Source organism: Cicer arietinum, chromosome 1 (genome assembly GCF_000331145.2).
Source record: "Cicer arietinum cultivar CDC Frontier isolate Library 1 chromosome 1, Cicar.CDCFrontier_v2.0, whole genome shotgun sequence".
NCBI lineage: Eukaryota > Viridiplantae > Streptophyta > Magnoliopsida > Fabales > Fabaceae > Cicer > Cicer arietinum.
Window position 1 is genome coordinate 54,323,693 of NC_021160.2, and position 14,088 is coordinate 54,337,780.

Genomic DNA, 14,088 nt, shown 5'->3' on the forward strand with positions numbered 1-14,088 from the left:
AAAACCTGATATTTAATTACAAGATGAATTCTTGACCCGAAATGTGGCTTGCCATATAAATTTTTTATTGATATGAAATTGGATCTTGACCCTACATGTGGCCTTCAATATGAGTTTTTTATTCATTTGAACTTGGAATTGGATGGGCAGTATTGTGCCTCGATGATTTTAGACACAAATTTAATCTTTGAGTCTATATGACATTAAATTCGATAAATTGAGATGACAATATTGTGCCTCAATGACCTTGGGTGGTGTGATGAAATTTGGTTGTCCTGTTGAAGGGGCATCCTACAATGCCTTGTTGACGGTCTCGAAAGGCAAAGAGATTCAAAAGATCATTAAACTGTTGGCAGAGATGGAAAAAACGAAAATACGGATCCAGTGTTATAACCTTTGGGATTATTATTAATCACATATGCAAGGCTAGGAGGATCAATCAGGCGTTGAGGGTATTTGATAAATGATGTGGTCTTGTATAATACTTTGATTGACAAACTTAGTAAAGTTGGGTGGGAAGAAGATGGTTTGAGTTTGCTGGCATAGAGGAAAACTGAGAAGAAAAATAGGCCAAACATTGTTCCATATAATTGCTTGATTGATGGGTTATGCAAAGCTGAAAGGAAATGCTGTTACTTATACTGTTCTGATATCTGCATTCTGTGGTGTGAACAATATTGATAAAGCCATGCAATATTTTGATGAGATGTTGAGTTCTGGATGCTGACCGGATGCAATTGTTTACATGAAGTTTGGTATCTGGCTTAAGCATTGTTGGAAGGATAAGTGATGCCAATGTTGTTATGTCACAGTTGAAACGGGTTGGGTTCAGTCTTGATACATATGAGGCAGTTATACATTCATTCATATTGTTTAAAGAAGAATGTTGATGAGGCCATGAAGTCACTCTGTTAGTAGTAGGCTTGAGATATAAGTTAAATGCTTAGCTTTTAATTGTCTAAACTCCAAACTTTCGTACTCTTTTGAGCTCATTTTCAAACCATATTATTTTAGTAATATGCTGTGGAATCACATTACTTTATTTGGTTATCAGATTGAATAACTGTTTGAACTTTGAAGGGGTTGATCATGAACTTTCTATTACGATACTATGACACTTTTTTTCTTATTGATGAAAAAATTGAACTATCTAAGAAACAGAGGACAAGATAGTGTGCCGATTGATGAAGGCAGCAGAATGGATAGTGTGACCCTAACAATTAAAAATTGAAATATGCACAGATCACGTCGCGTGTGGAGATCAACGCCACAGACTCAGCCACCGACGAAGATCGGAGCCGGAATCTTCAGGAACTTGACAGAGCAGCTTTGTCACGTCCGTTGGATGAAACTCAACAGAGTTGGTTACTGGGTCCCATTGAACAGAAGAAGTATGTAGATCTGGGTTGTATCATTGTTAGCCGCAAGATCTTCGTTTGGACTGTTGGAATAATTGTTTTTGCTGCTTTTGTTGATGGTTTTGTTACTCTTATTGTTAAAACTGTTCCTCGTCATCATCATAAACATCCTCCTCCTGATAATTATACACTTGCGCTTCATAAGGCTCTTATGTTCTTCAATGCCCAAAAATGTAAGGTTTTTTCTGAATGTCCTCTTCATTTTGTTTTATTGGGACTTACTAATTGGGTGAATTTTTATTTTTTATGAAAGTGGGTTTTTTATATATGGTACTTTACTTGATTTGTTATGTGATTCATTTTTATGTTATGATTCATATAGGGACCAATAGTGTAAAGTTTGATTTTTTATGAAAATGGTTTTTTTATTTATATTTTTGTATGTTATTATAGTTGATTTGATTTGTGATTCATTTCTCTATGTGTCATAGAGGGACTAATAGTGTAAAGTTTGATTTTTTATCTTGTGATCTGGGAGAGATCAACCCCTTAAGCGAAAAAGTTTGATTTTTTATGCAAATGGTTTTTTTTATTTGCTTTTTATGTTATGTTATCTCAATTTGATTAGTGAATTTTGTCAAAAAAAAGAAGTTTGATATGTGAGTAACTTTCAACTTTCTGATTATGAAGACCTGAATGACACATCAGGAGTTAAATCGGTGAGTGAAAAGAAGAAGTTCATGAAAAAGCTAAAGTGAATAAAAGGAAAAGCTGGAGATAAGAAAAAGGATTTTATAGGATGGGGTTCAAGAAGTCTCATTGATTTTCTTGAAGATATTAATAGAGACACAGCCAAAGAACTTTCTGTACACGATGTTGCTTCATTTATCATTGAGTACTGCAATAGTAACAAGCTATTTGACCCTTCGAAAAAGCGAAAGATCATATCTGATGAAAAGTTAAGGACTTTATTACAGAGGAAGTCAGTGAACAAAAAGTTAAGGACTTTCCTGCTACTAGTTTAGTTTAGTCTTTGTGTTTCCTTCTACTCCAACTTATATATTAATAACTTGCAATCCATCATTTTAAAGGGATCCCCGTTCAAAGGACCTTTTGAAAGTATTTAACATCGACGGTCAGCCAGAAAATTGAGTTGACATGTCGTCGGTGCAGCAGGATCAAGCAGTAGAAGACGAAATGAAGGTAAAGTTTGTTACCAACACAAAAAAAGACAAGTCCCAAAGTTCGAGTTTTCTGCAGAGGTCACGTAATGCAATAATGGGAGCTGCGGATGCTGTCCTTGAGTTGCAACCAAGGGAGCTGGGGCATTTGTTGAAGATGCTAAAAGACCAGAAGCGCTTGTGCAAACAAGTGATGGGATGATTTGGAGTGGATGTACAAATGGCTTACTTGTGCAGTGGGATGGCAGTGGAACCCGATTGCAGGATTTTAATCGCCACCCTTGTGCCGTTCATTGCTTCTGCACTTTTGGAACACGAGTGTATGTAGGCTATGTGAGTGGTATTATCCAAGTACTGGACTTAGAAGGCAATATAATTGCAGGATGGGTTGCTCATAATAGTCATGTGCTTAAATTGGCTGTTGGTAACGGTTCTGTGTATAGGTTGGCAACTCATGGCGACATACGCGGATGGAATATTGCATCCCCAGGCCTTGTTGACAACATAATAAGATCAGAGCTGGCCTCAAAGGAATTTACTTATACAAGACGACACAATATCAGAATTTTGATTGGCACATGGAATGTTGGTTAAGGTAGAGCTTCCCAAGATTCAATTTTGCCGTGGTTGGGGTCCGTTGTATCAGATGTTTGGCATTGTTGTGGTTGGTTTGCAAGAGGTGGAGATGGGTGCTGGTTTTCTTGCAATGTCTGCGACAGAAGAAACTGTAAGACTTTATTCACATGCTTAATTATGCATTTGAACATTAAATTAAGTTTTGTTTGAAGCGTTATTTACTTTATATGTAAAACTACCTTATAAATTGTTGGATGAATTTGTGTTGGAAACATAGTTTAGACTTGTACTTAAAAGAAAAAATGTATAGACACATAGACTTTTTTCCACTTTGTTCCTAGAACATCTGGCCCTACCCATAATTTGCAGAGGGGAGTTTAAGCAGAGAGTGAAACTAGGGTTTTAGCCTAGAGTGAAGTCTATGAAGTATTTTAGTGCAAACATACATTGGAACCACATAGTTTTCGTCTAAGTAGAAGTCAAACAGTGTATTTCGAGTGCAAGTTTAGCAAGAGGCACGCGAGTCTAAGGCAAGTTGATCTTTTGATGCATATATATAGTTTTAGGAAAATAGGAAAAATCCTATGTATCTTCGGCTTGTCTTCTCAACAATAGAAATAGAAATTAAATTAAAAAATAATACATTATTTTATTTGTAAATTTAAATTTATTTAGATAAATGAAAAAAGGCCATGTATAATTATGAACACATGCAGATCATGCGAAGAATGATTTTGTTCAGTTGGTGGACAAAATAGTCTGTTGGCAGGTTTTGAAAAGTTTAAGGACCTCTCAGGCTCTCACCCAGTTTAAAATATTTATACTGGCTATTTTAAGATGATGTAAAGTTTAGAAAGCTGCATATTTTCCCTTGTGCTTATACGTTACCATATTAAGTTTGCAGATTTAGACGGTGGAAAAACAGTTTTGTCAAAGTTGAAATAAAAAAAAGGAATTTGGTCTAGGAATTTTGTTTAACACTCTCATTAAAGATAGTACTGTATACTGCTACCGTAAAATAATGATGCTTCTTAGTGGTTGCAGTTGTAGCCATTTTATTTTCTAAAAAAGAGGAAGTCATCACGCGTATTTGATTATGTATTTGATTATCAGAAAAGAAACAAATGTAAATACAAAGAACAATTTTGTGTAATGTGTATAGTCTATCCATGCATTTAATGTCTATATAACGATTGTAGGTAGGTCTAGAAGGAAGTGCAATGGAGCAGTGGTGGGTGGATACAATAGGAAAGGCCTTGGAAGAAGGAAAAGCTTTTGAGCGTATGGGTTCTAGGCAGCTTGCTGGCTTTCTTATCTCTCTTTGGTGAGTCTGTGTAAACCATTTAGTTTGATAGACTTCCCACTTCTATTTTTGTATTTATGAAAAGGCTTTGCAGTTCTTTCTCCCTATAATGTACTCTGGATTTCTATCTTTGATAGTATTTCTATGCTTATATTATGAGTTGACATTCCTCAATTAGGGTAAGAAAGAATCTTAGAAAACATGTTGGGGACATGGATGCTGAAGCAGTCCCATGTGGTTTTGGACGTGCAATTGGCAACAAGGTTTGTTTTCATTTCCCTGACTACTTGATATTTGGGGACATTATGACATCAAATGAGAAAATCAGATCTATGCTCGAAGAATCATGTTATGTTCCACAATGCAATGTCAGCCCAGACAATATAGTCCTTGAAAACCAGGAGGCTTCGTTGTTGCTTATTACAAACAGAAGTACAAAGGATAAGGCTGTATACAAGATCACTTGTGAGGGCCAGTCTATTGTCAAGAATGATGGAGAAGCACCTGATTATATCCCAAGAGCTGCCTTTGGTTTTCCTAGATGGCTTGAGGTACTGTATCTTTACTTGATTATTTATGTTACTTTTGTGGGTTAGCAATTGCAAGAAATATTAGTTAGATGCAAATCTGACTACATGTGCAAAGTTTTTGTGGCATATCTTATTCTCTTAAATTGAAGTCAACAATTTTGAATTTTCAGAATAGATAGTGCCTTACATATCGTATTACTAACACAGAATGCATGATTTTCAACCTGTTCAGTTTTATATTATAACAATTTTCGATCAGAGAGTAATACATGGTTGTTATTTGTTAACATAAACTAGGATGCTTTTTCTGTAAGTGAAAAAGAAAATAACCTATTTGTTAAAATTGCTCATAATAGTTTTATTTCCTTTTGTAAATATAGTGCATGTTTCATGTTTATTTTTACTTCAAGATGAAGAACCCTGCCGTTTTCACTGACTAAAATTTCACTGACTAAAATTTAGAATAGTTAATGTAGAAAAAAATTCTCATATGTTTCAAAGTTTTGAATAAGATACAGGTGCTAATATGTTTAAATAGACTATTCTAAATAAATCTAATGGATCTGATTAATGGACTGAATAAAATAATTACAAATAACGTTGTTTGATAAGAACATAATACTCTAATGCTGCCATTTGAATCAAGTACCAGTCTGTTTAAATTTTTCAGTCATTATATGACATGAAATGAGAAAATCAAATGCAATGTCGTACAAAGGATAAGTTTGTATACAAAATCAAATGCCAGTCTTTTGTCAAGAATGATGGAGAAGCACCGGATTATATCCCAAAAGCTGCCTTTGGCTTTTCTAGATGGCTTGAGGTACTGTATATTTTACTTGATTATTTATGTTACTTTTGTGGGTTAGCAATTGCAAGAAATAATACAATTATAAAACGAAGATAATAATAACATATAAAAAAATAAAATTATCAAATAAAATATTAATTATATCTTTATTTGGTAACTCTATTTTATTATATATTATTATTATCTTCGTTTTTGTAGTTATACTTCATAAAAAAATAATAATAGTATATAATAAAATAGAGTTGTTAAATAAAAATTAATTATTACTTTATTTGATAACCTTATTTTATTATATATTATTATTATGTTCGTTATAAATTACAAATATAAAACGAAGATAATAATATGTAAAAAAGATAGAATTGTCAAATAAAATAATAAGTACATTTTTATTTGACAATTCTAATTTATTATATGTTATTATTATCTTCTTTTTGTAGTTGTACTTCATAAAAAGATAATAATAACATATAATAAAACAAAGTTTTCAAATAAAAATTAATTATTACTTTATTTGACAACTCTATTTTATTATATGTTATTATTATCTTCGTTATGAATTACAGCTATAAAACGAAGATAATAATGAATATAATATATATATATATATATATATATATATATCACGTGTGTATATTTATATTGTATAGATTATATTAAATAATACATTAATAAATAATAATAATAATACATAAATGAATAATAATAATAATTAATTGTTGTGATTGTTATTATTATTATTATTAAAAATTATTATAATTTAAAATAATTAAAATTAAAATAGTAAATTATTATTGTTATTATTAAAAGTAATTAAAATTAAAAATAGTAAATTATATTATAAATTTAAAAAAAATACATTAAAAAAACATTACATTAATAACATTAAACAAAAGACATTAAATTAACGAAAAAATACATCTTATTGATGTCCACTTAAATGACATCTAGCTCTTTGAACGAGTTGAGGTTCTTCCGGTTCATCCTGATCATTATTCTGAATGTAAGTTGTAGGTGGATTACAACCACTACCAGCGGCTCCATATAATTTTGAGAAACACAACATAAGCCGAATCAGGAGTTCTTTTGTATTTTTGGAACCGGAACGTAGTACTGAGTCGTTGGTGGATCATAACATGAAACTTCTGTAGTAGGGACATGTAGGTGAAGTGATGATAGAGACAGTTGTGCCATGTTTTGTTGTCGTGAGTTTGATTGGGAGGTTGACGGAACAAAAAGATATGACGGTGGTTGCAAACGGAGATCACAAAGATATTGTTCGACATATATAAATAATTTGGTCTTGTCTATACCAAATCATATATTCTTTGATGTGACATAAAAGACCTATATTGATTTTTAATTATAATTATTTTTTAATTATAATTATTTTTAATAATAATTACAATAATAATAATTAATTATTAGTATTATTTATTAATGTATTATTATTATTTATTAAATATATTATTATTATTTATTAATATATTATTTAATATAATTATTTATTAATATATTACCAATTAAACCCAATTAAAACGAGAAAAAAAAATTAAAAACTCTTTTGGGAGGTTGCATCGGCCAGCGACCTCTAAGGTGAATTTTTTTTGACCTTCAACTGGTCATAAAATTGAAAGTGTCTTGATTAAAAAAAAAGATATATAATTGAAGTTACAATGTCCTGAAATTGAATAATAACTCAAATCTATTTATTTTTCAACACAAAAAACTGTTCAAAAAACCTCACTATTCAGATAACAAAAAATTAGAGCTATTGTAATTTCAAACTATCACATAAGCTTCATCATTCTTTCTAATGCACGACTCTATTTTATAATGTAGAAACCTTCTAAAATAATCACTTTACAAACCAAATCATTTAACAAAACAAAATAAGGAGCACTAACATAATTGCGATTTTCAAGGACAAGTGACAACCTCTATTAATCAGGGACAAGTGACAACCTCTATTAATCAGGGACAAGTGACAACACTTAGTGTTATCTTCTAAATACTCTTTATAAGGATGATTCTCAGGTAGAAGTCTTCTATATTCCTCAAACTGTTTCTCAGCTTGATCATTCTTTCTAAGCAAAGTATACACAACACTTTGACACAAATAAGGTCTAAAATCTCTCGGTTCTCCCTTCACAATCTCCTCATAAACCTTTAAAGCACCATGATAATCATCTTCCATTACCTTCACCTGTGCAATCAAAAACATAAATTCCCTCACTTATGAGTAACATGAAATATACATTTGACCCCCGAAAAAAATAATTCTTTTAATAGCCAATTTTAAGCTAAGGTTCCCTCATAGTAGCCAATTTTACCAATAATATGAAATATACACTTGACCTTGAAAAAATAATTCTTTTACAACATATGTGGCCCCAATTCTGTTAAATATTATTTAGAATTGCTGAATCATTTTCCCTTCTTACCCCAATTCGTCGCTGAGTGGCCAGCCTGCAATGACCTCATCATTCCGCCTCTTTGCTCTTCCTTGCGTTGGTTATGTTAATTTACCATGCATTTTAGTTTCCGTTTAGTTAATGGAGTTTTTTAAAGTTAAAACGTGAGATTAAAAAAAAATTGGAAAATGAGGTAGATAATACATAAGAGTATAAGACTGAGAAGACAAATATGGTAGTAAAAAATGATAAGAAAGGAGAATATCAATTATTGATAAAATTAATTAAAAGATAAAAGAATGAGAGAAATTGATTGTTAGTTGCACGATCTTCTTAGAAATTGACTAAAGATACTTTGAGGAATTGAACGCTAGACCATTGATTAGATAGATCGTATTTAACTATTGTGATGTTCAATTATTTATGTTAACTTGTGAAATAAGAAATATATGCTATATTAACTGTTGAATAAGAGAAAATGAGAGAGATCTATCGTAAAACCGTGTGACTGAACTACACAACAGAGTTTGTTTTATATAGGCTCAAGACAATAAATACTAAAATAAATATGGGAGATATTATCCCTATTTACATGATATGTAATAAATATAAATATATTTTCAACACTTCCCCTCAAGCTGGAGCATATAAATCATATGCACCAAGCTTGTTACATATATAACTGATTTGAGGACCTCTGAAGGACTTAGTGAATACATCTGCCAATTGATCATTGGAATTAACAAAGCTAGTGGTGATGTCGCTTGATTCGATCTTCTCCCTTACAAAGTGACAATCTATCTCAATATGATTGGTCCTCTCATGAAAAACCGGATTAGTGGCAATGTGCAATGCTGCTTGATTATCACATATTAATGTCATTTGTGTTGGCTCTTTAAATTGAAGCTCTTTGAGTAACTGTTTCAACCAAATGAGCTCACATGTCATTAATGCCATAGCCTTGTATTCAACTTCAGCGTTAGATCTTGCAACTACACTTTGTTTCTTACTCTTCCAAGATATTAAGGTTCCTTCAACAAGTACACAATACCCATAAATAGATCGCATATTAATCAGTGAGCTTGCCCAATCAGCATTTGAATAATCAACTATCTGAGTATGTCCTCTGTTTTCATAAATTAGACATTTTCCTGGAGCACCTTTAATGTATTTCTAGATTCATATCACAACATCCCAATGTTCTTGACAATGAAAGTTTAAGAATTGACTTACCACACTAACGGCAAAAGAAATGTATGGACGGGTAACTGTGATGTAGTTTAATTTACCAACCAATCTTCTGTATCTCCATGAATCTAAAAATGGTTCCCCATGATTAGGTAGAAGTTTGACATTTGGATCCATAGGAGTGTCAACCGGCTTGACATTCAACAAACTTGTATCTTCAAGAATATGCATGGCATATTTTCTTTGTGAAATTACTAAGTCGTCCTTAGATTGGGCTACCTCAATACCCAAGAAGTAGCAGAGCTTGCCAAGATCTTTAGTTTGAAACTGATGAGATAAATGTTGTTTCAATTGGAGTATGCCCTGTTGATCACTACCAGTTATGACAATATCATCTACATAGACAATCAAGTAAATGCACCATTGGGTTGAGTGGCGATAGAAAAGAGAATGATCAACTTCACTTTGAATCATGCCAAATTGTTGCAACAAATCTACCAAACCAAACTCGAGGAGACTGTTTAAGACCATAGAGAGACCTCTGAAATCAACAAATCAAGGTAGAGGACTCCCCTTGAGCAACAAATCCAGATGGTTGCTCCATATACACTTCTTATTCAAGGTCACCATGCAAAAAAGTATTTTTAATGTCAAGTTGATGTAGAGACCAATGTCTGATGACTGCAATAGAGAGGAGTTTTGGTGTCATAACCTCACGAGTTTGCTCTCTTGAGAATGAACACTTCATGTCCAATAGATGAGAATAAATAGGGTATTGGTGTTGTAGTAGTTGCAAATCATTTTACTATCAGATTTAGAGGTAGTAGAAACTTTAGCTATGTGGAAATGTTTGGAATTTGCTACATATATGTCTTTCTTTAATCTTATTGATTATGTTATTGGAAATTGTATTAATTTTAATGTTTGTTTTTATACTTTAAATTTTTTATATGTTAGACATGTGACCAATATTTAACTAAATATGTTTTTTATAATTTGAATTATACGTAGATTGAAGAGAGTCCGCCTTATATTTATGTTGTCTTTACTTTTGATTTGTTGTTAAATTTTATTTAATGAAATTATCATTAATGTAAAAAAAACACTCAATAAGACTTCATAACTATACCATAACACCTCATCTTTGCATATCTTTTATTTTTTTGATTGCGTGCATATCCTTTACTAATAAATTGTTAACATTTATAAAACATAGGAACCTATGTAAAAAATCAGAAATGATGAAAATCTACTTCAATATAGTTTTATCTAAATTTATAACAATAATAATTTTTTTTTAACTATAACTATTTATCTTTCAAATTATCAAAAATGAAAATTACATTATATATTACTTTGAATGCAATAAAATATTACTAATATCCCCAAAAAATATTATAAATATTTTTTTTGAAAGGATGAATAATTTTATAAATATTATATTATATAAAATATAAATATAAATACGAAATCGGTTGAAAGTTTGTGGTTGCTTTATCAGTGGGAGAAAAAGAGGCGTAAGACGAAATCGGAAATAGAATCTCTGTGTTGAATTCAATCATTCTGACGGAACCAGAAAAAGAAAAATAGAGGTATGTGCTCTCAACCCTAATCGCTTGAATTCAATATCTCTTTTTCTCCCTATCAATTTTCAATCTTCTGCATTAATCGATTCGACCGGGATCAGCTTCGTGTTTGGTGTTGATGTTTTGAGCCAATTTTTTTTCTTATTCGTTGCGACGTTGACGGTAATGGTAACGATGTTCTTGAAATTTAAACCCTAGAAATGTTGATTTGAGTTGGTGCAAAAAAAAGAAAAAGATGATCGCATAGTCACAAGAAAGAGAGAGATGGGGATACAAAATAAAATATAAAGCTTTCGGTTCCCGTTCCTTTTCTTGAAATTCAACCAAGAAAGCCCGATCTCTATGAATCTTGGTCTTTGGAACCCTAGAATTCTAATTTGAATTGGTGCCGTAAAAAGATGACAACGAAGTCACAGACTGTTATTTGGATTCAAGTTTCTGCTGTCCATGATTTGCTTCATTCGAAAAAAAAAGATATAAATCTCTCTCTATTTCATTTTCAACCCATTATCCTTTGGTTAAACTTTCTCTGTCTCCAAAACTGTGTTTGACACAAATGTTTTGGGGTAGGTTTTTGTTTGCAACATTAACGCATTATAATTGATTATCTTGATGATTCTTGATTATTCTTGACCGAGAAGGTTAATAAAAATTGAAAATTTGCAATAAGTACCTTTAAGACAAGTCGGTCACTATGCTTGGATGATCTCAAATTTAACTATGAGATAACTCTTGACTTAGATGTGGCCTTCAATGTGAAATTTTTATTTATATGAAATGAATTTGAGAAAGTATGTTTACGAGATGAATTCTTGACCCAAAATGTGGTTTGCAATATGAATTTTTTATTCATAGGAAATTGCCATAAAATTTTGTGGATGACCCGAAAATTAACTATGAGATAGATATTTTACCGTAAATGTGGCTTTCAATATGAATTTTTTATTCATATGAAAAGAGATTGGGAATTCAAGATAGTATGATTGGATTATTTGGAATTTAATCACGCCATAATTCTTGTCCCAAAATGTGGCTTGCAATATGAATTTTTTATTCATATGAAATGAAATTGAGATAGTATGATTAGAAGACCCGAAATTTAATTACAAGATGAACTCTTGACCCAAAATGTAGCTTGAGATATGCATTTTTTACCTGCATGAAAATAAATTGAGGTAATATTTTTGGATGACTTGAAATGTAATTACGAGATAGATTCTTGACCCTAAATGTGACCTTCAATATGAGTTTTTTTATTAATATGAAATTGAGATAATATTTTTGGATGATCTGAAGTTTAATTATGAGATAGATTCTTAACCATAAATGTGGTCTTCAATATGAATTTTTTATTTATATGAAATGAAATTGAAAATTTGAGATAGTATGATTGGATGACCCGAAGTTTAATTACGAGATGGAGTAGAGAATATCCTATCATGATGTTTTTGTTGATGCTACCTCAGATTAGAAAGCTGAAAGGCCAAAATATTGAGAATGGTTAATTTCTTCCCTAATTTATTGCTGACAGGTTGTGCCTTAACCATGTTTCCATACATTTGCTCAGTACATGGACCGCAAACTGAAGCTTGAGTCTCCATCAGAACAATCACGTTTATTAAGTGAAATTCCAAAAGTAATTCCTGAAATGGTTTATACCAATATGTCACCAAAAGATTCCTGAAGCGAAGATAAGCTTGAGCAAAATGATTTGCCAAAATTTGCCACTGGAGATACTTGTAACTCCAAACATGGTGGTTTTGCTCAATGTATGGATAAGAGAACATATGTTATAGGTCTGTCAGGCTTCTTATATATACTCCCTCTGTTTTCCTATATATCTAATGTGTGCTTATAAGTTATAACTACTTCATTTTTAAAAAATTCTGTATATAAGGTACTTGAAAGTGCATCTGTTATTATCTTCACATTCTTGTCATGGTATGATTTGTCATTTCATTGAGATCCTCTCCTGGACATAAAACTTTAGAGATATATTGTATTGAACTCATATTTGTGATGTCAAAGTATTGAGATATATTATAAATTTTTTCTTGAACAATTGTTTGTTTATGGTGCTTCCCAAACCGGTTATGAGGTCCAAATCCAAAACCGGATCTAAAGCCATTTTAAATATCCTAATATGGCTATAAACCAATTCATTTATAACCGGTTGGATAACCATCCACATTTTATTTTTGGATTTGGATTTAAACGGGTTTTTATCCATTCAACTCCCAAATTTCAATCTCAAAACTCGAAAAGGGTTTTCCGGCAATGCTTCATTCCGGCAAACCGACCTTCCATCTTTGAAGCGCCGTCATTCCTTCTTTCTCAAACGTTTAGCTCACTCGTTCGTTTCTATTCCTCCTTACCAAGTTTTTTCTCCTATTTATTCTTCTTTTATGTTGTTTCAATGACTATTTTGATTGTTATTTTTAACATTTAAGTTTAGTTTTGATTGTTTTCTAGGTGTGTTGTTTCGTTAAATTACTATTCTTCTATTATGTTGATTTTTTCTGCTGTCGGGATGTGATTTCTATTGTTATTGTTTTTCTCCCTATTCTTACAACTTCAATCAACACTAAATTTGTTCAATTTATAGTTTTTGGTTTATGGGTATTTTATTTTACTCTAGATGGAAATGGTTGTTCCTGAATTTTTTTCCGGTATTAAGTTTTGTTCCTTAATCATTGATCGATGGATCTAGGCTCTGAGTTTGAGTTGTTTTGCAGCTTCCAATTCCTAGTAAATTGACTGGACTATTTTTGATGCAGTAACCGTGTTAGGCTCGACTTTGAATCATCAAAAGGCATTTGAAGTGCTTGAAATCACAATCCCAAGTATTTTGAGGAACTACTTAAGAGGAAAGGGGAAAGGTGTGCCTACCGGTGTAGATTGGACAAAAGCACAATCGATTGTGCCATTTTTAAAAATGTTTGACGATGCCATCTTACGAATATCTGGGTCCTCCTATGTTGCCTTTAATATGTATATGTTTTAGGTTTTTGGAATAGGTGTAAAGATACTTAAAATGTCTAACTCCAAGAATATGTGTTTAAAAGTAGTGGCTGATAAGATGAAAACAAAGTACGACAAATATTGGGGAAAAAAATGAAAATTTGAACATGTTGTTGATTT

The 14,088-nt window shown here is 31.7% G+C and overlaps 1 pseudogene; it reads left to right on the plus strand.

The window, feature by feature from the left end:
* Positions 1-601: 601 nt before the first annotated feature.
* On the plus strand, positions 602-12,875 carry LOC101507136 (type I inositol polyphosphate 5-phosphatase 13-like; annotated as a pseudogene).
* Positions 12,876-14,088: the final 1,213 nt, after the last annotated feature.